Raw genomic sequence first — 25,770 nt, forward strand, 5'->3', positions numbered from 1 at the left:
ACTGCACTGGTAATTTAGAGGCCTAGATTAATAATCTAGAGAACGTGAGTTCCAACCCCACCAAGTTCATTTTGAGTATTTTGAACCTGTTTGAAAAACACAGTCTGGAAGTAAGAACAGCTAGTATAGTGAAGCCGACTTGAATAATTAACTGGTAAAAGGATAAATGTTCAAGAGACTCAAATCTCCACACACAATTATCATTCCTATCTTGTCCATTGATAACCTTCCCTGGTAAATTAATAAAATATTTAAGTAAATTGCGAAAGGCTGAATTTATTCATTGAAGTGCGGTGCTGCCTCGCTATAAACAATGTGCTGAAGCCTTGTTGCAATCCATGCATTAAGCTCCTTTTCCAAATGTGCTTTTTGTCTTGGTGTGGAAATTGCCTAGTAACCAATTCAGTGATGCTTCAAAGTTTTTTTTCGCCCCGCTGGCAGCAAAGACCCAAGCATTTTTCACAAAGCAGCGTGACTCGCAGCTTTTGTTTAGTAGTGAAAATGACCTCATCGGTTGCTGGTGCTTGAGCTTCATGAAGCTTATAACTTGCCCGTGCTTCGGAATGGAAAGACAAAAATACTCCTTTATATATATAAAAAAAATGGGGTCACCTTTATTTTGGCAGAAAAATCTGTCATAGTTGTGTCAGCTCTAGGTCCAAAGTCAACCTAATGGGCCAGGCAGGAAGCCATGGGATTGGCCTAATATTACATTCTGCTGACTTTAATGATAGTAGTAGAAGTAGTGATATGCCAAAGGGTAGGCCCTATGTTCGTTTCTCTATGCCTCACCATTTTGTGCTTTCCTGTTCAGTTGCCTTTGCATTTTTGATTGCAAGTTGTCTAACATCAACATTCTCTTTCTCCTTCCTCCAGTCATTTCATGCCTTAGAATATAGTCAACCCAACCTTGTTGCTTTTTCTTGATGATATTGACTAATAATCTTTCCTCCTCTACCACACTGAGAACTTCTCCATTGTTCTTATGTTCTCTCCAAATGATCTGCTTCGTCCAGAACCACATTTCATAACTTTCTTAACTTTGGATGTCTGTTTACTTAAGGTCCATGTTTCAGCCCCATACAAAACTGCCCAAACCACCATCTCGATAATTCTTCTCTTAAAGTCTCTACTCATTCTTATGCTGAGCAAATTTTTGTTTGGAGAATGCTATTCTAGCTCTGATTTCTTTATTGCAATAACCATCCCAGCAACTTACTTACATACATACATTCGATCATACGAATTAGGAGCAGGAGTAGGCTACTCGGCCCCTCGAGCCTGCTCCGCCATTCAATAAGATCATGGCTGATCTGATTGTAACCTCAACTCCACATTCCTGCCCACACCCACTAACCTTTCACCCCCTTGTTAATCAAGGACCTATCTAGCTCTGCCTTAAAAATATTCAAAGACTCTGCTTCCACTGCCTTTTGAGGAAGAGAGTTCCAAAGACTCTCAACCCTCTGAGAGAAAAATATTCTCCTCATCTCTATCTTAAATGAGCGACCCCTTATTTTTAAACCTTGGCCCCTAGTTCTAGCTTCTACCACGAGGAAACATCCTCTCCAAATCCACTCTGTCAAGACCCCTCAGGATTTTAAAGATCTCAATCACATCACATCCTACTCTTCTAAACTCCAGTGGATACAAGCCTAACCTGTCCAGCCTTTCTTCATAAGACAACCTGCCCATTCCTGGTATTAGTCTGGTAAGTCTTCTCTGAACTGCTTCTAATGCATTTTCATCCTTCCTTAAATAAGGAGATCAATACTGTGCACAGTACTCCAGATGTGATCTCACCATTGCCCAGTATAACTGAGGCGTAACCTCCCTACTTATGCATTCAATTCCCCTCCCAATAAACCATAACATTCTATCAGCTTTCCTAATCACTTGCTGTACCTGCATACTAGCCTTTTGTGGTTCATGCACCAGGGCACCCAGATCCATCTGAATCTCAGAGCTCTGCAATCTTTCTCCATTTAGATATTGTGCATCTTTTCTTTTCCTGCCAAAATGGACAATTTCACATTTCCTACATTATACTCCATTTGCCAGATCTTTGCTCACTCACAAGCTGCCTGTGTCACTTTTTAGCCTCCATATGTCCTCCTCTCACCTTTCCTACCTATCTTTGTGTCATCAGTGAATTTGGCAACCATACTTTCGGTTCCTTCATCCAAGTAATTTATATAAATTGTAAAAGGTTGAGGCCCCAGCACTGATCGCTGTAGCACACCACATGTCACATCCTGCAGAAAATGACCCATTTATGCTTATTCTGCCTCTTGTTAGCCAGCCAATCTTCTATCCATCCCAATATGTTACCCCCTACACTGTAAACTTTTATTTTCTGCAATAACCTTTGATGGAATTAAATTGCGAAAGCCATTCAGTTATTGACTATTTATCTTCAGCTCTACCTTCCACCATTATTCCTTCCATTCCTCATAACTTTAACCTTTCTTACATTCGTTTAAGATCATAGAACTGAAGCCAGGAAAAGCATAAGGATATGATGGGAGGAGGGTAAGGGGGAGACGGCGATGTAGTGGTAATGTCACTGGACTAGTAATCCAGAGGCTCAAGCAAGTTCTCTGGGCACATGGGTTGAACTCCCATCATGGCAGCTGGCGGAATTTAAATTAAATTAATAAATCTGGAATTGAAAGCTAGTCTCAGTACTGTGACGATGACACTATCATTGATTGGTTTAAAAACCCATCTGGTTCACTGATGTCCTTTGGGGAAGGAAATCTGCCATCCTTACCTGGTCTGGCCTACATGTATGTGACTCCGATCCACAGCTCAGGACTTCTGCTTATGATGGGACAAATTGGGGATACAGAATTGGAGGAGCACACTGATCTTGGGGATTTTAGGGTTGTTGAATCTTAGAGATTGGGAGAATTGAGGACATGGAGGGATTTGAACACAAGGTTGAGAGTTTTAAATTTCGGCTTCCTATGAGATTTAGTATTGCATTGGCTGCAGGCACCACTCATTTGAATAGTACATCACACTATAGCAACCCAACCTGCAGTGCAATAAAAACATAAAATGCTGGAAAAGCAGGTCTAGCAGCATCTGTGGAAAGAAAAACAGAGTTAATGGTTCGAGTCCATATGACTTCAGAGCTGAGTCTAGTGTCAGCGTAGTTGTAAATGTCCTTTAAATTGCTGGTACATAATTATATGTCACCCCTTTAAAGAAAGTGGCACTATTAAATATTAATACTTTTTTTGACTCTGAAGTAATGTGGTCTTTGCAACTATTTAACTTATGCAGTTGAGATGGATGTTAATTATTGGAGTGCTGTGTAATTTAACAATCTGTGTTGCAGTGCCATCAACAATGATTTAACTATACCTGGTAAATGATGATATGGCCAGGAGGGAAAAGTGAAGTATGGTCAAACTTTAAATATTAGACACAGGTAATAAAGGCCATCATCACCATAACGGCTATTTTTGCAAAATGTTCCCGGTGTTAAATACCTTCAGTGGTGAATGGTAAATCTTTTCCTTTTTAAATGCAAAATTGTCTACTCGTTGACTTGTGCATGTGACACCTTAATAACTGCCTAAGGTGCTTTCAATTTGTTTGTACAAATTGTTTATGGAATAAAGAAGTGTTTTTAAAGTCAAGAAAACTCAAGAAAATAAAATCTTGACAGCTTTTTGATCTATCTTACAATTAGAGTGCCCATGCGTATGATTTGAGATATTAAACTCTGAATTGTGTTGTGCTGTGAGGAACAGTGCATTGCATTTGTGGTTCATCCTATTGATGATTCTATTGCTTAGTTATGTACGAAAATGCGATCACTGATTCCGGTTACTTTTTCCAGAGGTTGCAAGTTTTCTGAGGGCATTGGGGTTTTGCCACTCTGCAGTGCTTTGTAAGTGACAGTTTCAAACTTTGTGTACTTGGTGTTTCGGAAGCTCATTAAATCAGTGACAGGATGGTGCATTGTGCTTGTTGTCATTGTGACATATTGGTTTAGAACAAAGAACCTCCCCTGAGAAGGCTAGACTTCAGCTGGGCTGTGCAAGGGAAAGTACTGAGCAAACAGGAGATCTCTTGCATAAGCAAAAAAAAAAAAATAACGGGAGGACCTGTCCATTCGTGGCCTGCGCTTCAGCTCCTGACTCAGAGTTAAAGATTTGCCAAAGGTCAAGTGTCAGCCTTCAGTTTCCAGCACTCTCGCCTCCGAATCAGAAGACTGTGGGTTCAAGTGTCGCTGCAGAAACTCTAGGCTGACACTTCACTGAAAAGAGGCCCCACGGGTGAATGTAAAAGATACTTCACGGCACTATTTCGAAGCGGAGCAGAATTGTTTGTCCTGGTGTCTTGGACAATATTTATCACTTAACCTGGTGTTCTTTTAAGCAGTGTTATCTGGGTCATTCTGCACCGTTGAAATGTAGTGACAACATGGCTGTTTGTGGGAGCTTACTGTGTGCAAATTGGTTTGCTGCATTACAACAGTGACCATGCTTCAAGAGGGTACTTCATTGGCTGTAAAATGCTCTCAAGCATCCTGGCTCTTTTCAGTTTGTTTGTATAGTGTTGAAGTGGATACTAAATGTGAAGCATGACAGATTTTGCTGTGAAAGATCTTCAGTTTTCTATCACAGAAGTTGAGTAGGGACAGGGGAAAGAGATTGACACAGAAAACTGCTATAGCAAAACAAAAACAGCAGAATTTAAGGGGGATTATGAACACCACAGCTTATTAAACTTTTGAGGGCTGTAGCAGCTATTTTCTCCCAAAACATACGGACAATACCACAAAGTAAAAGTTCTGTGTGGTTCCACTTTAACACCACGGTCCAGAACAACAACCTGAAAGTGATTCAGCGCAGATTGAAGATGAGCTGTTGTCTTACACACCAATTTATTATATGTGGAATATTAATACTTGTGAATCTTTAAGCTGCAATTATTCTTGGTTACAGTTTTTAAAGTCTACCGTTTATGACAGGATTTTGGAGGTAAAAATCATATTCCAATCTTAACACACTTTTTTCAGAAAAGGTACCATTTTTGCCCTCTGGTCAGTGGCAAGCTGATGCAGTCAGGCGTGTGAATTCCCATTGAATCTGAAAGTGTGGTGTGCAGTCAGCCAATCAGCCTAAAGCATTATCCCTATTTCTCGCTACAGATGCTGCCATAACCTGCTGAGTATTTCCAGCATTTTCTGCATTTATTTCAGATTTCCAGCATCCTCAATATTCTGCTTTTTGATTACTTCTGAAGTAAGCTCTGTTTCTCTTTTGTGCCTTTCTTGCAACAATCCAAAGGGCTGACATATTGAAATAAATTTGCAAAGTTAAGCCACTGAAAGGCAAAGGATACATAACCTTGGGTTGTTCAGTGATATTACAGTTCTCAGAAGCTTGCAGTAGAGTATTAGCGATCATTTTCTGTTGTGTAATAAATGGCTGGGATTTCCATGGTGGGACCCACCGTGGGGAACGCAGCGGACCAGCCAAAAGCCCATTGTCCAGCTGCAGAACCAGATGATTCTGGTGGTGGGCGGGGCCAGAAAATCTTGCCCCCTCAGTGACATTTAATCAAAGAGTAAGTTTGAAGTGTAAAACATTATGTCCTTTCCTTTATCTTAGCTTATGCTAATGATACCATAGAAATAGCTCAACAGTGGGATGTATTTATTGGACCAAATCATCCTGGAAACTAATAGCATATTAACAATGTAAACATGCACAAATCAACCAGCAAGTAGAGGGGAGGAAGAGATCTCCAGGACTTGCTGGTCAGTTTACATTTCTCTGCCATTTGTCTTGCTGTAACCCCTTAACCTCCCTTTTTTTTTAAAGAACACGCTGAAATTGCTCATTAAACTCACCACAGAAAGTGAGGGCTGATAATTTAATAGTGTAAATACCCTTTTAGCAATGTGTTAATTACTGATGTAACACCAATCAACCTCTCCAGCCCAGAAAGGTAACAATTTAAATGGTGGAGTCTCTTTTCTGCGTGTAGTAAATTGTTAGTGGATTTTTTTTTAAAAAGTTAAATTTGAAAATGTCTTTCTTCACCATTTTATTTGTCTCTCCTAATCTAGTCTTTCCCTCTATTTATTTCCCTTTCTTTTCCTTATTTGGGCGTAATTTGCCTCATTTCCTTCTCCATCTGTGTGTTTCTCAATCTATAAATTGGTTAGGGAGATGGACTGTTAGTCCTTTTGCACATTAAGGTCCCAGGTTTCCAGCAAATTACAATGCAAATATTTTTTGAAATTTAAGGTGTAGGAAAACATCCAAAGGTGATGCTCCAGCAAAATTTAGTCCAATATGGTAGCAAATTGTAGGATTTTTGAAGTCACTAATGGTGATGTACTATCGAACATCCAGAGAGTAACGTATCCTGGGTAATTTCCTCATCTTGGAGTTCATGGAAAAAGCTGTTAACATTTTCCCAGAAGTGAGGAAGAAATATTATGTCTAGGATGTAGTTACTGGTCGAGATGAATATCAAAGGCATAGCGAGGAGGACTTGATGGCCCACAGATAGGGGTACTTAAGGGAATTACTGAAATTTGCTCCCGACCAGCAGGGATCTTTAAGGAGTCAGTGGAATTCGGAGGCATGGCAAAGTATTGGGGAGAAGGGAATGAAGAGTCATAGAATGATACAGAGCAGAAGGAGGCCGTTCTGTCCATTGTGCCTATGTCAGCTCATGGAAAGAGTTATCCAATTAATGCCACCCCACTGTCCTTTCCATAGAGCCCTACAAACATTACCACTGCAAGTATTTCACTAACTTGAAAATTATTGTTGACTAGCTTCCAGTTCCCTTTCAGGCGGTGCATTCTGGATCATCACAACTTGCTGCTCAAAAGAATTCTCCTCCTCTCGCCTCTGGTTCTTTTGCCAATTACCATAAACCTGTGTCCAGCAGTTCCTGACCTTTCTGCCAGTGGAAACAGTTTCTCCCTATTTACTCTATCAAAACCCCTCATAATTTTGAACATCTCTATTAAATCTCTCCCTAACCCCTCTGCTCTGAGGAGAACAGCCCCAGCTTCTCTATTCTCTCCAAGTAACTGAAGCCCCTCATTCCTGGTACCTGTTCAGTGAATTATCTCAATGATTGGAAGTCATAAGTAGATGCTACAGGTACAGTTTTAGTGGATATCCTAGTGAAGGGTATTGTGGAACTTTGAGAAGAATGAAGTAATCAGTGCAAGCTAGCACTACTCTGTTGGCAACCCCGTTATATTTCTCCTGGAAAGGTTTCTGAGCTTTTGCATAAAGAGAACTCAATGGCCTTCTAGACTTTAATTGGCAAGTCTTTTGATATCGTAGGGCACAGGAGGGCTGGGGGTTCACAAGTTAGGAGGGGAGGTGTAATGGCAACTGGGTGATGGAGCAATTTTGCAGGGAGCTTAAAGAAATCAGTATAATTAGGAATCATGCCAAACGATTGGAGGAAAACCAATATAATCGTAGATTAATATAGCACAGAAGGTAGCCATTCAGCCCATTATGCCTGTGCCGGTTCATTGGAAGAGCTATCTGTTCGAAGTGTTCAGAAGTGACTTGAGAATTGCCTCAACCTCAGCTTCTACTATTTATTTAGTATATCAGTGATTTGCAACTGAGGATAGAGGAAAAAACTGATGGCACCAAAGAGTTTACCAAAATCCAAGTAGGCTGACCAGATGTGGAGCGACCTAGTTAGATTGGAAAGTTGGGCCTTGTAAGGGTAAATGACATTGTGTTAACAAGTGCAAAGTATTGAGACTTAAGAAGTGCAATAGATATTGGAACTATAAGCTAAATGAATACGAGCCAGAAGAATGCAAGAAATAGGAGCAGGAGTAAGTCATACAGCTCGTGGAGCCTGCTGTGCCATTCAAGAAGATCATGGCTTATCTCCATTTTCCTACCCTACCCCCAGTTTCCCTAAACATCTATCAACCGCTGCCTTAATATACTCATTAACTGACCACCCATAGTCCTCTGGGTTAGAAAATGTCAAAGATTCACAACGTTCTGAGTGAAGAAATTTCTCCTCCTCCTCCTCCTCCTCCTCCTGAGTTAAATGGTTAACCTCTTGTCCTGATTCTGTGATCGCTAGTTCCAGACTTCCCAGCCAAGAGAAACAGCCCTTAACCGTGTAGCTTGCCAAGCCCCCTCAGGATTTTATACATTTTGGTGAGATCACATTTCATCCTTCTAATCTCCAGACAATATAGGTTACGTGGATACAACATGGAAGAGGACTTAGCAGCGTTAACGGAAAGTTTATTGAAAACACTTTCAGCGGTTTAAAAAAGGCAAATAGGCATTTACTTTATTATTTGTATCTGGGCCGGGATTTTCCAGTCCCACACACGGCGGGAATCGCCAATAATCTGACGGACCAGCCAAAGGTCCCGTTGACTTCAGGCGGGAGTCCCCGGTTCCCGCGGCAGGCGGGGACTGGAAAATCCGGGCGCTGGTGGGAGAATCTCTCCTTGGAAGGTAATTATTTTTTTTTTAAAAAGTATTGAATTCCGCTTTGGAATTTGTAGGAGGTTGGCGCGCTGGTAAAGCGATTCCGGTGTCACCATTGTATTTTTATTTGTTTCTGTTTTTTTTTTCTCTACCCGCAACCCTCAGTGACTGCACTAAACATGTGAAGTGCCAACCATCTGTAAGAAATCGGATTGGGATTTGCAAAAGCAAAGCTGTTGCGAGTTGGTGGGAGTGCAGGCACTCTGTTCAGCTGGCAGCATGTTATGTAAAATTAGTTTACACTGTTGAAGAATAACATGCAAATTGTTCAATCTGGTAACATGATTTATGTAACCATTGGGTTACTGATCTTTGACAGCCCCTTCTGCAAATAGAACGTGTTCTTTTTATTCCTGTCCCCCTTCTCCACGCCCCCCACACACACACCCCGCCGCCCCCCCATACAGAATTCCCAAGTGAAAGCTTTTCCATTTTCTCATGATGTGAATGAAGAGAGTGGGGTGGAATCTTCAGAGTTCTCCTGATCTGGCAGAAGATTGGTGGAAGCTTTCTATCTGTGGCATGAATCATTGGAATAATACTGATCAGAAGGAAGCCATTTGGGTCATTGAGTCTGTGCCAGCACTTTTGAAGAGCCATCCAATTAGCCCCACTTCATCGTTCTTGCCCCATTTCCCTGCAATTTTTTTTTTCCTCCTTCATTTATTTCGCAGAACTGGCTACAGCACCAGGAGGGTGGCCGTTTTGCCTGTCTTGTCTATGCTGGCTCTCTGAAGGAGCAATTCAGCCTCCTGCCACTCCCCTCGCTTTCTCCCCAAGGCCCTGCGCCTTCTCTCCTATCATACAATAATCCAACTCCTTCTTGAATGCCTCAATTGAAGTTGCTTGCATCACACTCACAGGCAGAACATTCCAGATTCTAACCACTCGCCGCATGAAAATGTTCTTTCCCGTGTTGCCGTTGCTTCTTTTACCAATGACCTTAAATCTGTGCCCCCCTCACCCTCAAACCGTCCACCGGTAGGGAACAGTTTTATTTATCCACCGCCCATTTGAAAGCTACTATTGAATCTGTTCCAGCTGCCCAATCGGGCAGTGCTTTCACCATGTCGGCTCTGGCTCTTGGGACAATCATTTAAAATCAGTTCCCAGCTATTGAAAGCGCTTTACCTTTATTTACTCTTTTTGAACCCTTCATGATTTTGACCACCTCCATCAAATCTCTTCCTGGCCTCCCCTCTGCCACTCTGAGGAAAACAACCTCGCCTTATCCAGTCTATCCGCACAACGGTAATCCCTCATCCCTGGAGCTATTCTAGTGTTACCCGGAAGACTGGGAGAACCCACGTGGAAATTCAAGATGAGTATCTCTGTTATGGGACCCAGTGACCTCAGTCAGTCAGTCAGTCAGTTGTTTCTGGTCGGTAGCACTGTCACTCGGAGCAGACGTGAGCATCAGTTCAGTACTTGAATACATAATGCTCCCAACGTGATATTGGGAGAGCCCCTGCAATGTCGGAAACGCTTGTCTTTGGATTAGGTGGAGGGGACACTGAATTGCAGTAAATTTATTTTGGTTGTTCAAAATCCATGGCATACATCAAAGAATATCGTACTGATGATCGGGAAATATTCCATCCTCAGTCGTCACCATCAATAAAAATTGATCGGACTGCTTTTTTGCTCATTGGCGTTTTCAAGATGGCTTTGAGTGGTATCTGGTTGAGCTTTCAGGGTGTCTCGCCTGCCAGCTGGAGATCCGGCGAGAGACCCAAGCTTCCTCTTCTCAGGAAAGTCCGCTGAGCCACGTACCAATCAGGCAGTGGTGAAGCCAGCGGCGGGCCTCAGTTCCCGTGGAACCAAGATCCCCGGTGGAGGGGGGGGCGCAGAGGTCTTGCCTGCCAAGAGCTGCCAGCCTCCTGTGCTCAGCAGCGCCACTGGGGGAGGCTGTGGCTGCTGCTGGAAGGACAGGCACCGGAATCCCAGGATCATGGAGCAATCCAGGCCACAGGTAAATAATGTTGGGGGGGGTGGGGTGGGGTTTAAGGGGTGGGGTCGCAGGGACGGGGGCACAGGGAGAGCAGCAGCAAGAGCAGAATGGGGGCTTTCAGCATGGCCCACCTTTCCACCCTGCTGTCAACTGAGGCCCTTAAAGTGACCAACCAATGGCCACTTAAGGGCCTCATTGCCACCACCGCTGATATTAACCCAGTTGGAATAAAAATCTGGAATTAAGCATCCGATGATGACCTTGAAACCATTGTTGTAAAAACCCACCTGGCTCACTAATGCCCTTTAGGGGGGGAAACCTGCTGTCCTTACCCTGGTCTGGCCTGCATGTGACTCTGGACCCGCAGCGATGTGGTTGATTCTTAAAATGCCCTCCCAACAAGGGCAATGAGGGACGGGCAGTAAATGCTGGCCTAGTCAACGACGCCAACATCCCAGGAATGAAGTTGAAAAAAAAATAAGCCGCAGGTGGGCCTGTTGCCATGCGGTGTGCACACAACGGGTAAAACTGTACGGCCAGCCTGTCACCCCTCCCGCCTCAGGGAGGAGGATGGGGGAGAAACAACCCATTAACGACACATGCCATAGTCATTATGGGCAGGAGTTTTAGTTCGGAGTTGGGAGTGGCCAAGGACCGGACCCCCGACCACGATTTCACACGGGCTGGCCAATTCATGGCCAGTCGGCATGAAACGCGCGCTGATAGGCTCAGCGCTGCCAGGGCGGGAAGAGGGCAAGCACTGAAGTCGGCGCGGGTGCTTGGGGGGGTGGGGGGGGTGAGCGCGCAGTGAAAGCTCCCTGAAGGCAGAGGGCTGCCTCAGGAAGCTGAAGAATTGAAAAGCAAAAGATAAAAACAGATTTTAAAATCTGGAAAAAATGGCGTGAAAAATGCAAAGGCCGCCTGACCGATTTGGCCCCTACCCCCCCCTCACCAACCGAAACTTTCAACGGGCAATGAAAAATCGCCATTAATTGCGCCGTTAATTGCTGCAAACACTCAAGTTAGGCAGCGCCTGTGGAGAGAGAAACAGAGGTTAGAATTTCCCGGCTCCATTGTGATGGGTGACTGACGGCCCTCCCCTACTTTCTATGGAAGAGAATTCCAAAGACTAACGACCCTCAGGGTAAAAAATTCCTCATCATCGCCATCTTAAATAGGAAACCCCTTATTTTGAAACTGTCCCCTAGTTCTAGATGCCCCCATGAGAAGAAACACCCTCTCAGCAGTTCCAGCAGAATTGTACTCGAACACAATCATGACCCGGTATATCCCCCACTCTACCATTACCATCAAGCCAGGGGGTCAACCCTGGTTCAGTGAAAAGTGCAGGAGGGCATGCCAGGAGCAGCACCAGGCACACCGATAAATGAGGTGTCACGCTGCTGAAGCTACAAAACAGGACAACTTGCGTGCCAAACAGCAGAAGCAGCAAGTGATGGACAGAGCTAAGCGATCCCACAACCAACGGATCAGATCTAAGTTCTGCTGCCCTGCCCCATCCAGTCGTGAATGGTGGTGGACAATTAAACAATTCGCTGGAGGAGGAGGCTCCACAAATATCTCCATCCTCAATGATGGGGGAGCCCAGCACATCAGTGCAAAAGGTAAGGCTGAAGCATTCGCAACAATCTTCAGCCACAAGTGCCGAGTGGATGATCAATCTTGGCCTCCTCCGGAGGTCCTCAACATCACAGTCATCAGCCAATTCGATTCACTCCAGGTGATATAAAGAAACAGCTGAAGACACTGGATACTGCAAAGGCTATGGGCCCTGACAACATTCCGACAATAGTACTGAAGACTTGTGCTCCAGAACTTGCCGCGCCCCTAGCCAAGCTGTTCCAGTACAGCTACAACACTGGCATCTACCCGGCTATGTGGAAGATTGCCCGGGTATGTCTTGTACACAAAAAGCAGGACAAATCCAACCCGGCCAATTACCGCCCCATCAGCCTACTCTCCATCATCAGTAAAGTAATGGAAGGGTCATCAACAATCCTATCAAGCGGCATTTGCTTAGCAATAACCTGCTCACTGACACCCAGTTTGGGATCTGCCAGGGCCACTCAGCTCCCGACCTTGTTATAGCCTTGATTCAAACATGGACAAAAGAGCTGAACTCCTGAGGTGAGGTGAGAGTGACTGCCCTTGACATCAAGGCAGCATCTGACCAATGTGGCATCAAGGAGCCCCAGCAAAACGGAAGTCAATGGGAATCGGGGAAAACTCCGCTGGTTAGAATCATAGAACTCTAAGGAAGATGGTTGTGGTTGTTGGAGGTCAGTTATCTCAGCTCCAGGACATCACTGCAGGAACCATAGGATCGCAGAGGTCAACAGCACAGAAAAAGGCCCTTTGACCCATCGTGTCTGTGCTGGTCAAACAAGTACCTAACTATTCTAATCCCATATTCCAGTGCTATGCCCAGTAGAGCCATAGAGAGTTCCTCAGGGTAATGTCCTGGGCCCAATCATCTACAGCTGCTTCATCAATGACCTTCCTTTCATCATAAGGTCAGAAGTGGGGATGTTCGCTGATGATTGCACAATGTTCAGTATCATTCACCACGACTCAGAAACATAGAAACATAGAAAATGGGAGCAACAGTAGGCCATTCAGCCCTTCAAGCCTGCTCTGCCATTCATTGTGATCATGGCTGGTCATCCAACTCAATAGCCTGCTCCTGCTTTCTCCCCATGCCCTTTGATCCCTTTCTCCCCAAGAGCTATATCTAACTCCTTCTTGAAAACATACAATGTTTTAGCCTCAACTACTTTCTGTGGTAGCGAATTCCACAGGCTCACCGCTCTCTGGGTGAAGAAATCTCTCCTCGCCCCAGCCCTAAATGGTCTACGCCATATGCTCAGACTGTGACCCTTGATTCTGGACTCTCCCACATCCTTCCTGCATCTACCCTGTCTAGTCCTGTTAGAATTTTATAGGATTCTAAGAGATCCCCCTCATCATTCTGAACTCTAGCGAATATAATCCTAACCAATTCAATCTCTCCTTATATGTCAGTCCCACCATCCCAGGAATCAGTCTGGTAAGCCTTCGCTGCACTCCCTCTATAGCAAGAACATCCTCCGTCAGATAAGGAGACCAAAACTGCACACAATATTCCTGGTGTGGTCTCACCTGTACAATTGCAGCAAGACATCCCTGCTCCTGTACTCGAATCCTCTCGCTATGAAGGCCAACATATCATTTGCCTTCTTTATCGCCTGCTGCACCTGCAAGCTTACCTTCAGCGACTGGTGTATGAGGACACCCAGGTCTCGTTGCACATTCCACTGTCTCAATTTATAGCCATTCAGATAATAACCTGCCCTCCTGTTTTTGCTACCAAAGTGGATAACCTCACATTTAGCCACATTATACTGCATCTGCCATGCATTTGCCCACTCACTCAGCTTGTCTAAATCATACTGAAGTATCTTTCAGATGATGACTCAGATACTGAAGCAGTCCATGTCCAAGTGCAGCAAGACCTGGACAATATCCAGGTTTGGGCTGACAAGTGGCAAGTAACATTCACACCACACAAGCATCAGGCAATGACCATCTCCAACAAGAGAGAACCCAACCATTACCCCTTGGATGTTCAATGGCATTACCATCACTGAATCCCTGACCATCAACAGGCTATCATTGACTAGAAACTGAACTGGACTAGCCATATAAATACTGTGACTAAAAGAGCAGGTCAGAGGTTAGGAATCTTGCAATGAGTAACTCGCCTCCTGACTCCCCAAAGTCCACCATCTACAAAGCACAAACCAGGAGTGTGATGGAACACTCCCCACTTGCCTGGATGAATGCAGCTCCCACAACGCTGAAGAAGCTTGACACCGTCCAGGACAAAGCATCCGCTTGACTGGCACCACATCCACAAACATTCACTCCCTCCACCACCGACACACAGTAACAGCAGTGTGTACCATCTACAAGATGCACAGCAGGAATTCAGCAAGGCTCCTTCCAAACCCATAACCACTACCACTTAGAAGGACAAGGGTAGCAGATTGATGGGAACACTGCCACCTGGACCTTCCCCTCCAAGCCACTCACCATCCTGACTTGGAAATATATCGCCGTTCCTTCACTGTCACTGGGTCAAAATCCTGGAACTCCCTAACAGCACTGTGGGTGTACCTACACCACATGGACTGCAGCAGTTCAAGAAGGCAGCTCACCACCACCTTTCCTCAAGGGCAGCTAGGGATGGGCAATAAATGCTGGCCCAGCCAGCGACGCCCACATCCCATGAATGAATTGGAAAAAAAAGCATTTGCCCTGTGAAGCCACCTCAGAACCTTTTATGTTTCAATACGATCACCTCTCACTCTTCTCAACTGCAATGAGCCAATCTGCTCAACCTTTCCCCATAAGACAACCCTTTCATTCCAAGAGTCAGCTTAGTGAACCTCCTCTGATCTGCTTCCAATGCAAGTAAATCCTTTAAGCAAGGTGACCAAAACTCCACACAGGCCTCCAGGTGTAGGCTCACCAATGTCCTGTACAGGTACAGCTAGACTCCCCACCATTATACTCTTTCACCCATGCAATGAAGGCCAATATTCAATTTGCCTTTCTAATAGCTTGCTGTAACTGCATGCTGACTTTTTGTGATTCATATACAATGACACCCAGGTCCCTCTTGTACCGCAACATTCTGCAGCCTCTCTCCATTTAACTAATATTCTGCGTGTCTATCCTTCCTGCCAAAGTGCGCAACCTCACTTTTTCCTACATTGTACTCTGCCTGCCAATTTTTTTGCCACACCCTTAAGCTTATCCATATCCCTCTGCATTCTCTTTGCACCCTCCTCACCACTGGTGACCGCACAGTCTTTTGAAAGTGTAGCCCGACGTTTCAGATCGATGACCCATTGGAGGGACATGGTGCTGCTTTGAGATGCAGTGGTCTTTAAGCCAGGCTGGGAGAGGGGAGGAAAGAAGAAAACGGGAAGGTCTGTGGTAGAGTGGAAGACAGAAATGATTAAATGAGAAAAGGGACGATAGCGCAAGGCCAAGGGAAGTGATATGGGGACACGTAAATGAACAAAAGCTGGGTCTAGGAGGGGTGTACATGTGAAAACCTGTCAACAGCTGCTGCCAAAAAAACAAAAGGGGGCAGAGGCTCTAAGCTGAAATTGTTGGAGTCAATGTTTAGGCTGCGAGGCTGCAAAATGTCTCATATCTTTTGTTTCTTTTGTTGGTGTTGTGGAAATATTCTCTTCTCCAAAAGAAAATTGAATGTGATGCTTGCAATTTTTAACTTGAATAGTCAGAGTGAAAGGAACCATTTATTCTCAGTGCTTTATCTCTTTAATATATCCTCTGCAGTATTAGGATTAGTTCTGGCCTTGCTAGAGATGTGTTTGAAAATCCCACGTTATATATTTTTTCCCTAAAATTTGAAAGACTATTTATTTGACTGGCTATTGATTTGGCTAGGGTAATCCAGTTTAATGCCTTTCTTGCCTCATATTCCTGCAGCTTCTTTTCCCTTTTCTCTCTTCTCTCTGTTGTTTAATCAATGTCTAAATTTTGATTAACAAAACACAATTGGCAGTGATTAGTTTGTGATTAGGCTTCTTGTCACTTTTCTTGAGGGCTCTGCAGTCTGAAAATAAATGGCGAAAGTAAAAATTAAATTTTAAGAAGTATTAATCGATCCCACGAAACTAGCAATAAACAGCTTTTACAACTCTTGCTGTTGGGACTCTCCAGGCGTGAATGATTCCTCATTTACCCTGCACTGTAAACTGCTACAGAATGAGACCTGAGTTGCATTGTAGCCCTGGGGAAGCAATACCATCCATCAGCCACAAGCTGTGGACTCTCTTGGACAGGTAGTGAAATCTTGGAACAGCGACTATTCTGACATGTCACTGGAGCCTCCAGAGAGCGTGATTCACTCCAATTCAATGCATTTTTATTAAGTGTTGACAAGTCGCTTAACCCTCTGATGCCTACTACAGCAGGTGGATAAAAATGGTTTATTTTGTCTTTTGTTAAACTGAGGTCCCCAACTAGCGTCTTGTGGGGGGTGGGAGCACTATTTTGAAGAAAAATAGGTGAGTTCTCCTCAGTGGCCTGGCCAATATTTATCCCTTGATCAACATGACTGTGTCTGTCTCTGGTTAGTCAGCGTCTGGTTAATCAGATACTGATTATCTGCTTATTATCGCATCACTGGTTGTGGGAACTTGCAGTGTGCAAATGACTGCCACCTTTTCCTGCATTGCAACAGTGACTCCACTTAAAGTACTTAATAGGCTAGAAAGAGCTCCGGACATCCTGTGGTTGTGAAAGGTGCTATGTAAATGCAAGTCTTTCTTTATTTTTATTTGCCCTTCATCGTACAGGGAGTTGAGCCACTGCAATTCATCTGCCAAGACTTTACTCAGAAAGTGTTTCAAGAATATTTCAGTTTTTGACCATCTTAACAATGCATGTGGAAAGAATTGTGCTCATATATTTATATATATATATATATATAGGGATGAGCATTAAGTGCTGGCCTAGCCAACGACACCCACATCCTGTGAAAGAATATTTTTTAAAAAAAAATCACAGTGCCCTTTAATTTTGTTCCAAACAGTGGTGGGGGGGGGTGGGGGAAGAGAAAAAAAATCCTTCAGACAGAACAAATTAAATTGTATTGTATGAAGAAGTCCCACAAAGGAAACTCAGACCTTTTATTCGGAGTAAATCCTGTAGCATCCTGAAGGACAGTTTCATTCTCTATCTTGTAAAACCTTGTGTGGCCCTGTTAGGAAATGAAGAGAAATGGAAAATGTGAAGAAAATGATGCCTAGACCAATCCTAACATGTTACTGTAATGAGCAGCAAATTGTTTCTCAATATATCTGCAGTAGATTTGCTTGTTAACGATTCAGTCTTCCTCTTGTACTGAAACACAACATAGAACCAGATACGCTGTACTTTATGAATTGCAAGGATTTCAAAGCTGTCACTCTTGGGGATTCAGGTGATGTCTATAAACCCCTTAATTAGGTTACTGCCTTCTGATTGATTCTTCTCTGTATAATGTCCTTCGGAGAGGGAAATCTTCCATCCTTCCCTGGTCTGGCCAGCACATGACTCCAGATCCACCTCAGTGTGGTTGAATCTTAACTGCCCTTTAAAATGGCTTAACAAGCGGTTCATGAAGGCGGTTCGCCATCACCTTCTCTAGAGCGATTACTGGTTGGGCAATAAATGCTGTAGTGTCATAGAATGACGGAGTTGTTACGGTGCAGCAGGAGGCCATTCAGCCCATCGTGTCTGCACTGGCTCTCCGAGTGAGCATTTCACCCAATGCCTCACTCTTGCCTTCCCCCACCCCGTGACCCCATATCAATACCAAGAAGCGGCTATAGGCACTGTATACAGAAAGGATTTGGCCCCTGAAACGTCAGAGCGGTAATAGTTTATTGGACCCCATTCTGGACCTCGTATCCTCTGTCCGCAGTGAGACACCCCCCCCCCCCACCCCCACCCCCACCCCCACCCCCAACCAGCCGACCTAACTGATCCTGGACTTCAGTACTTAGAATCAGGGGTCTGCTTATAATCTCAGTCCTGGCCACTGTCAGCCTCAGCGCTGCTGGAACGACAGAGCAGTCGGCCAAGCTGATTGGCTGGCAGATCTCTGAAGCAGGACTTCTACAGAGTGAGGGGTAGAAGTCCCATCTCCAGCCAATTAATGCTCATCGGAGTGTTAAATGGCTGTGGGGCAGCTGTGATCGGCAGTGATTATTTGGTCACCGACTCTTTGGGTGGCAGGGCAGAAAACCCCACCATCCGAAAAATCCTGCCTGTTGTAATTTTTTTTAAAAAAAAACCTGCAACAGCAATTGCAATCTGAAGGAATGATACTCCACGCTTGTGTAATTTTCAGCGCTTGAGAGTTTGTTTGGCAGTAGCTAAGAATGATCAGACTGGTAAAACTTAACTTACACAGGAATGGATAAGCCTCAGCATTTTCTGGTTTATTTTGTGGGTAAATTCTGCAACTTCATCCTCCTCGTGTTTTAATGCAAAATCTCTTGTGGGGCAGTTGTTGTAATATGCCTTTTTAAGGGCTAGCAGCAGGCCATTCCTGAATGCAAGTGTGTCATGTCATCCAGCCTCAGTTTCACTTCGGCCTGGAGCAGAACACACCGCGCACAGCCCAGCTGCTGATGTCTTCGTGCTTTCCATCCGTGTATAGTTATCATGCGCCTCGTTTAAATAAATGACCCCTCAATGTGTGTTTACCTAAAAACCTGATGAGTGATTGGTGCTTTTGTGTCATTACAAAAGCACAACAGTAATGATATAGCAAAGCTTGTGATAAAGCAGGACAAATTGGATAGCAGCTTCCTGATCTCCGTGTTTAACTGCGCATGGGCAGAGACACCAGAAGTTGCTGTCTAATTTACTTCTCATTAACGGTGAAAGTTGTCAGCCTCACCATTATTCTGGATGAGAAATCCAGAGCAATGTGTATAATGGACAGCTGGCATTCCGTTTAAATATCTTTTCCAACATAATCTTGTGATACAGAAGCCCATGGTGGAATCTTACTGCGGAACCAATTTTTAAATAATTTCATGCACAATTTTTCAGTATGTCATATGTGCATATAATACCTTTCGGCTCTGCCAATGCTTTTGACTTCTTAGAAAAAAGCATGGAGAGCTAAGGGTCAATATTAAAGGGCATCACTGGTTCTAAGGGGAGTAGGAAACCAGGGAAGGCAAATTTAAATAATAACAATTTGCTGTCAGGCTTGGGTCCATCTGGGAAGACTGAGAGAAGCAAGGAATTCTAGTTTTGAGGGCTAGAGAAAGGAATAGTTATGAACAGCGGATAGTGCAATGGAATAGTTTTGAAACATCTTGTGAGTGCAAAATGGATGATAGTGAATTGGCCGCCCCTTTTCATATCAGTGTGGAATTTAAATTCAGGATAGATATAAAACAGTCTGTATCCTACAAAGTCAAAGTTATGTCCAAAATCTTTATTGAAACATATCTCAGAGGAGGTGTGTGTAAAACCTTAATTGAAACTTGGGAGGAACAAGTTGGGGACATTCAGACAGTGTGTGTCATAATAGTTATACAGGACTCGAACACAAACATGTGCCATTTCTGTAACCCTCCTAACTCTGTGAGGTGCCATTAATGAAAGCTCAGCCCCTTCAACATCAGTGCAAACCATTTCACTTGCATATTAGTCTGTATTCAAAGCTGTGACCATACAGCAGATCCTAAGATTTAAAAAAAAGGCTTGCATTGATAAGGTATGTTTCATGACCACAGGACATTCTGCAGTACTTTATAGTTAATGAAGCACCTTTTGGAGTGCAATCATTGTTATAATGTGGGAAATGTAGATGCAATAAAAGGAATTGTGCAGGACCAAATATGAGTCGAGTACTGTATTTGTTTTTATCTGGGAGCATTTTTTATCCATGCATAGGATGTGGGTGTCGCTGGTCAGGCCAGCATTTATTGCCCATCCCTGGTTACCCTTGAGAAGTTGATGATGAGCTGCCTTCTTGAACCGCTGCAGTTCATGTGGTGTAGATACACCCACAGTGCTGTTAGGGAAGGAGTTCCAGGACTTTGACCCAGCGACAGTGAAGGAACGGCAATGTAGTTCAAGTCAGGATGGTGAGTGGCTTGGACGGGTAGTGGTAGTATTTCCATGTATCTGCTGCCCTTGTCCTTCTAGATTGTAGCAGTCATGGGTTTGGAAGGTGCTGTCTAAGGAGGTTTGGCGAGTTCCTGCAGTGCTTCTTGTAGATGGTGCACACTGCTGCTACTGTGTGTCAGTGGTGGAGGGAGTGAATGTTTGTGATGGGGTGCCAATCAAGTGGGCTGCTTTGTCCTGGATGGTGTCGAGCTTCTTGAACTTTGTGGGAGATGCACTCATCCAGGAAAGTGGAGATTATTCCATCACACTCCTGATTTGTGCCTTGTAGATGGTGGACAGGCTTTGGGGAATCAGGAGGCAAGTTACTCATCGCACGATTCCTAGCCTCTGACCTGCTCTTGTAGCCACAGTATTTATATGGCTAGTCCAGTTCAGTTTCTGGTCAATGATAATCCCCCAGGATGTTGTTAGTGGGGGATTCAGTGATGGTAATGCAGTGAATGTCAAGGGGTGATGGTTAGATTCTCTCTTCTTCGAGATGGCTATTGCCTGGCGGGTATGGTACGAATGTTACTTGACACTAGTCAGCCCAAGCCTGGACATTGTCCTGGTCTTGCTGCATTTGGATATTGACTGTTTCAGTATCGGAGGAGTTGTGAATGGTGCTGAACATTGTGCAATCATCAGTGAACATCCCCACTTCTGACCTTATGATGGAAGGAAAAACATTGATGAAGCAGCTGAAGATGGGTGGGCCTAGGACACTACCCTGAGGAATTCCTGCAGTGATGTCCTGGAACTGAAATGATTGACCTCCAACATCTACATCTTTGATGCCAGACTTTGGCAGATGCTGCTTTGATGTCAAGGGCAGTCACTCTCACCTCAGCTGTAGAGTTCAGCCCTTTTGGCCATGTTTGAACCAAGGCTGTTTGGCCTGTAAGTAGTCCTGTGTTGTAGCTTCACCACATTGACACCTCATTTTTAGGTATGCCTGGTGCTGCTCCTGGCATTCCCTCCTGCACTCTTCATTGCACTCTTCATTGAACTCTTCATTGAACCAGTGTTGATCACTTGGCTTGGTGGTAATGGTAAGTGTGGGATATGCTAGGCCATGGGGTTAGATTGGGCTTCCGCTGCTGATGGTCCAGAGTGCCTCATGGAGGTCCAGTCTTGAACTGCTAGATTTGTCCGAAATCTCTCCCAGTTCGCACGGTGATAGTGACAAACAACACAATGGAGGGTATTGTCATTTTCAAGATAGGACTTTGTCCCCACAGGACAAAGCACAGTGGTCACTCCTACCGCTACTGTCATGGACAGATGCATCTGCAGCAGGCAGGTTGGTGAGGTTGGTCAAATATGTTTTTCTGTATTGTTAGTTCCCCCACCATCACCACAGACCCAGTCTAGCAGCTATGGCCTTTAGGACTTGGCCACCTCGGTCAGTTGTGGTGCTACCGAGCCACTCTGTGATGGACATTGAAGTGCCCCACCCAGAGTAAATTCTGTGCCCTTGCCATCCTAAGTGCTTCCTCCAAGGAGTGTTCAACATGGAGGAGCACTGATTCATCAGCTGTGGGGTGGGGGGCTGCTGCAGTAGGTGGTATTCAGCAGGAGGCTTCCTTGCCCGTGTTTTACCCCCTGCCATGGGACTTCATGGGGTCCAGAGTTGTTGTTGAGGACTCCCAGGGCAACTCCCTCCTGCCTGTACACCACTGCTGCCACCTCTGTTGGGTCTGTCCTGCCTTTGGGACCGGACATACCTAGGAATGGTGATGGTGGTGTCTGGGACACCTGTAAGTTACGTTTCCATAAGGATGACCAGTCTGTGGGACAGCTCAGTTAGTAAGGAGAACTTTGCAGTATCACAAGGGCTGAGTTTGCCGTTGTTGTTTCCGGGGCCTAGTTTGCTCCTCGGCAGTCCATCCAGTTCAGGCTTTTTAAGCAGCTTGATATAACTGAGTGGCTTGCCAGGGTTTTAAGAGTCAACCACATTGCTGTGGGGTCTGAGGTCACATGTAGGCCAGTCCAGGTAAGGACCTTCCCTCAAGGACACTACTTTTTGTTTCAAATTATTTTTGCGACCAAGAGAGGAATGCCGGATTCCCCTTAGGGAGGGACCACCAGCTCCAGCGAGAGTTGAACTAGCAACCCCTGATTTACGAGGCCAGTGCTCTGACCACTGAGCTATGGAGCCAATTATCCCCTCAAGGACACTAGTGAACCAGATGGATTTTTATGACAATTAGACTGTTAACTCCAGATTTTTTTTTATTGAATTCACCTGCCATGGTGGGATTTGAACCTGGGTCCCTAGAGCAATATCCTGGGTCTCTAGATTACTTAGTCCAGCAACAATACCACTGTCTCCCCTAGTGTGCTGGAAAACATGACATGTGCGATATTTAAATTTAAATAATAACAGGGAAGCAAGTATTTTTTCTGATTTGCGTGTGAAGGCAACCAGACCATTGCACCTTTATTTTACTCTGAATTTTGGTATCTCCCTCAAACACCTAGATGGCAATTTTACATTTTATTATCTTGGTGCTAAATATAATCCAGCCATGCACAGTAATACTGCGTTTTTAAAAAGGTTACGCAGCATGATAATTGGCAGCGAGCTTGATGGGGCCTTAAAGAGGTTTCTTACAGAGCAAATCCTACAGAAAGTGAATACCAATTTCCAGCGAATTTGCGAGTGTGAAGCACAGACAAATTGCACTGCAGCATGTTGAGCAAATGATGCATTTCAAAAAAAGGAGAACATCCACTTTTTTGGAGAATTACAGCAGCTGCCAGCTCTGGAGGCGCTTAAATCTTGACACCACAGCAATAAGATATGGTTAATGAATCTTGATGAAGGTGTATTTATTTATGCAAATTTTTATTTTCCTCTTAATCGATGTGCAGCTGAAATGTGACCTCTCGTTTCCCAGATTGACCCAGATGACAGCAAAGGTCAACTTTAATTAATTCCATCCCCACAGACATAGTGACATGGCAAACCTATTGATAAGTAATAGATAATAACAGAAGTCGGTTACACAAAAGCATTAAAATCTTTGACCTTCGTATCTCATAGCAAGTTCAAGCAACCTTTTTGTAGCTCTTTGTGTGTGAGGAGATGGAAGGAGCTTGCTCTTTTTTGGAAGCTTTAGCAATCTGAATGACTGGACGTATAAAAGGAGTGTAAACCACAGATGAAAAATGCTTCTGAACATGGATTAAATGGCTATGTTCTAGTGACATAGATGAGGGAATCCCTACAAATGTCATCATTGACCTACAGCCATCCCATATGGTTGATCTGCTTATAGCCTCATTAACTGGTATCATTTAAAAATATATAGCTGCCACCTATGTCGGGAACACAGTGTTCAGCAGCTTTTAAATGCTTTCTGTTGTTCACGTGAACAAGCAGCAACTCTCCTTTGACAACACCTTCCAAGCCCATGAACTCTACCACCAGCAGACACATGGGAACACCAGCACCTGGAAGTTCCCCTCCAAGCCACTCACCATCCTGACATGGAAATATATCGCTGTTCCTTCAATGTCGCTGGGTCAAAATCCTGGAACTCCCTTCCTGAAAGCACTGTGGGTGTTCCTGCACCACATGGACTGCAGTGGTCCAAGAACGCAGCTCACCGCTACCTTAGGGCAGTTAGGGATGGGCAATAGATGCTGGCTTTGTCATGCCCTGTCAAGGAATTAATAAAAGGTTACTATCAAAGTGAGGCTCTAAGTCACTTCTGCTTCTCAAACAGCAGTTGTATGAGGGCTGAATTTCATTTCCAGACTTAGTTTTGGCCCACTCGCTTGCTCAGGGGTAACCAACAGAGCATTGAACTGACAGGCTGCCATTTTGTGGAATTGGAGTCATTTGAATAAATATTGCCAGCTTCCTGTTCAGCTCCGACCTTGTACAGAGAGCTAGACTAATGGGGAATTCACAAAATCTGGCCAGCAAGTTAATGCACTTCAAGCTAAGTGCTGCATATTGGGACAAACACTTTCCTCAGTTGTAAGAATTTTGACTGCCTGAAAGTCCAATACTCTGTAAATGTATTGTAAGTATTTGCACAGACAAAGGTTTCTATTTCACTTTGCAAAGGTTTGTTATCTTACTCTACAAAGCTTATCTGAACATCACAGTGACCCAATTAATGATCTGTCGTCTGGTCTTGGACGCTCCGACATGGTGCTCCCTTTGTTGCCTGAGAGGAGTTATAGCAGGCTGCTCACTTTCCTGGCTATATAACTTTGAGAATCGTGGTGGTCGGAATCGTCCTGTAGGAACCAGTTGGGGGCCATTCTTGTGACTGCAATACCTGCATCTCTGCAGGAACAGCCATTCTTGCCTGGGTCCGGCTAGCAGATGGTGCATCTGACTGAGGGGGCCGGGTTTAAGAGAATGGCCAGATTCCCTCAGATTGCACAGGTCCCTCAGCCTCCTGTTCCGATTGCTCAACCCTTGGTGTGCTGTCCGGTGGCTGGACAGGGTGTGGTGCTGGGGCTCTAGCCACCATCTGTGTCCCGTGAGACAGCCTCTGCTCAGAGACTGTAGCTCCTCTGTCAGCGCTGCTATGGAACTCATGTTGCTGCATAAGAGACCTCGCACCTCTTGCGTGCACTGCACATGCTGCCACATGGAGCTCACCGCAAGGTTGCCCAGTCTCTCGTGGCTGCTCACCATGCACTCCTCAAAGTGAGACATGGCCAAGGTACTGACAATGACAGACTCCTCCGCTCAGGTTGCATGAGCTCCCAATGCCTCGGGAAACTCAGCCAGATGCCACTTTATCTGCAGGCCCAAATACTCAGTTCCCAAAGGGAGGCTCCTGAGGCTGTGCCTCACTAGCCCGCAGAGCATCCCTGTGACTGCCCTGACCTCTCTGTGGCGAACTGTGCAAAGTCATCTCTGCCTCTGACACCTCATCCTACACAGTGGTGCTGTGCTCTGCACTCAGCGCTCCCCAATCTATCACTGTTCTTAAATCCACCAGAGTGGGCGTTACCTGCTGCCTCAGAAGTCGGAGACGGTGCACCCTCGGGTGTGTGTGCCTTGTCCTCTTGTCCCAAGTCTGACTCCTCTCCAGGTGGTGGGGCTGTAGCTCTGGGACCTGAGAGAGAAACAGCAGATGGTCATGAGATGAAGTCATGCACAGCATTCCCATTCCCAAAGCCATGCCTAAATAGGGCTTGCTGCCAGTCGGTGTCTCCCGGCTGAACACTTCCATAACTTGGAGTCACCCATCACTATTAACGTCCGAGATGATGTCGTTCCCAAAGCCCATCCTTGCCCCATGACCCACCCCCCACTCCCTCTGTCAACTCTTGCTTCCACCTGTGCAGTTCCATCAACCCATCAACCACACGCCACGTGCATCTGGGAGGGGGGACCTGCCATTCTGATGGTGGTATCCATGCTTATGGTATTTGCCCCCTCCTCCACAGATATGACCTCTCTCTCAGCTCTGGGGCCCCCATCCTGGCCCCGGTCTTGGCTAACCCCCTGGTGTTGTGGGCCCTCCTGAAATAGCGATGTGTAGGCTCATCGAGGCATGGCACTTGGAGATGTTTCAGGTGTCTCTTCCTCAGTGTCCT

The 25,770-nt window shown here is 45.0% G+C and overlaps 1 protein-coding gene and 1 non-coding gene across 2 annotated transcripts in view; one reads left to right on the plus strand and one right to left on the minus strand.

Moving 5' to 3' along the window:
- Positions 1–25,770, plus strand: part of nrxn3a (neurexin 3a) — a 1,735,226-nt gene that overhangs the window by 214,007 nt on the left and 1,495,449 nt on the right. The window lies entirely within an intron of this gene.
- On the minus strand, positions 22,285–22,357 carry trnat-cgu. The gene has a single exon. It is a non-coding gene; the product is annotated as a tRNA-Thr (tRNA).

This window comes from Carcharodon carcharias, chromosome 20 (genome assembly GCF_017639515.1).
Source record: "Carcharodon carcharias isolate sCarCar2 chromosome 20, sCarCar2.pri, whole genome shotgun sequence".
Classification (NCBI taxonomy): domain Eukaryota; kingdom Metazoa; phylum Chordata; class Chondrichthyes; order Lamniformes; family Lamnidae; genus Carcharodon; species Carcharodon carcharias.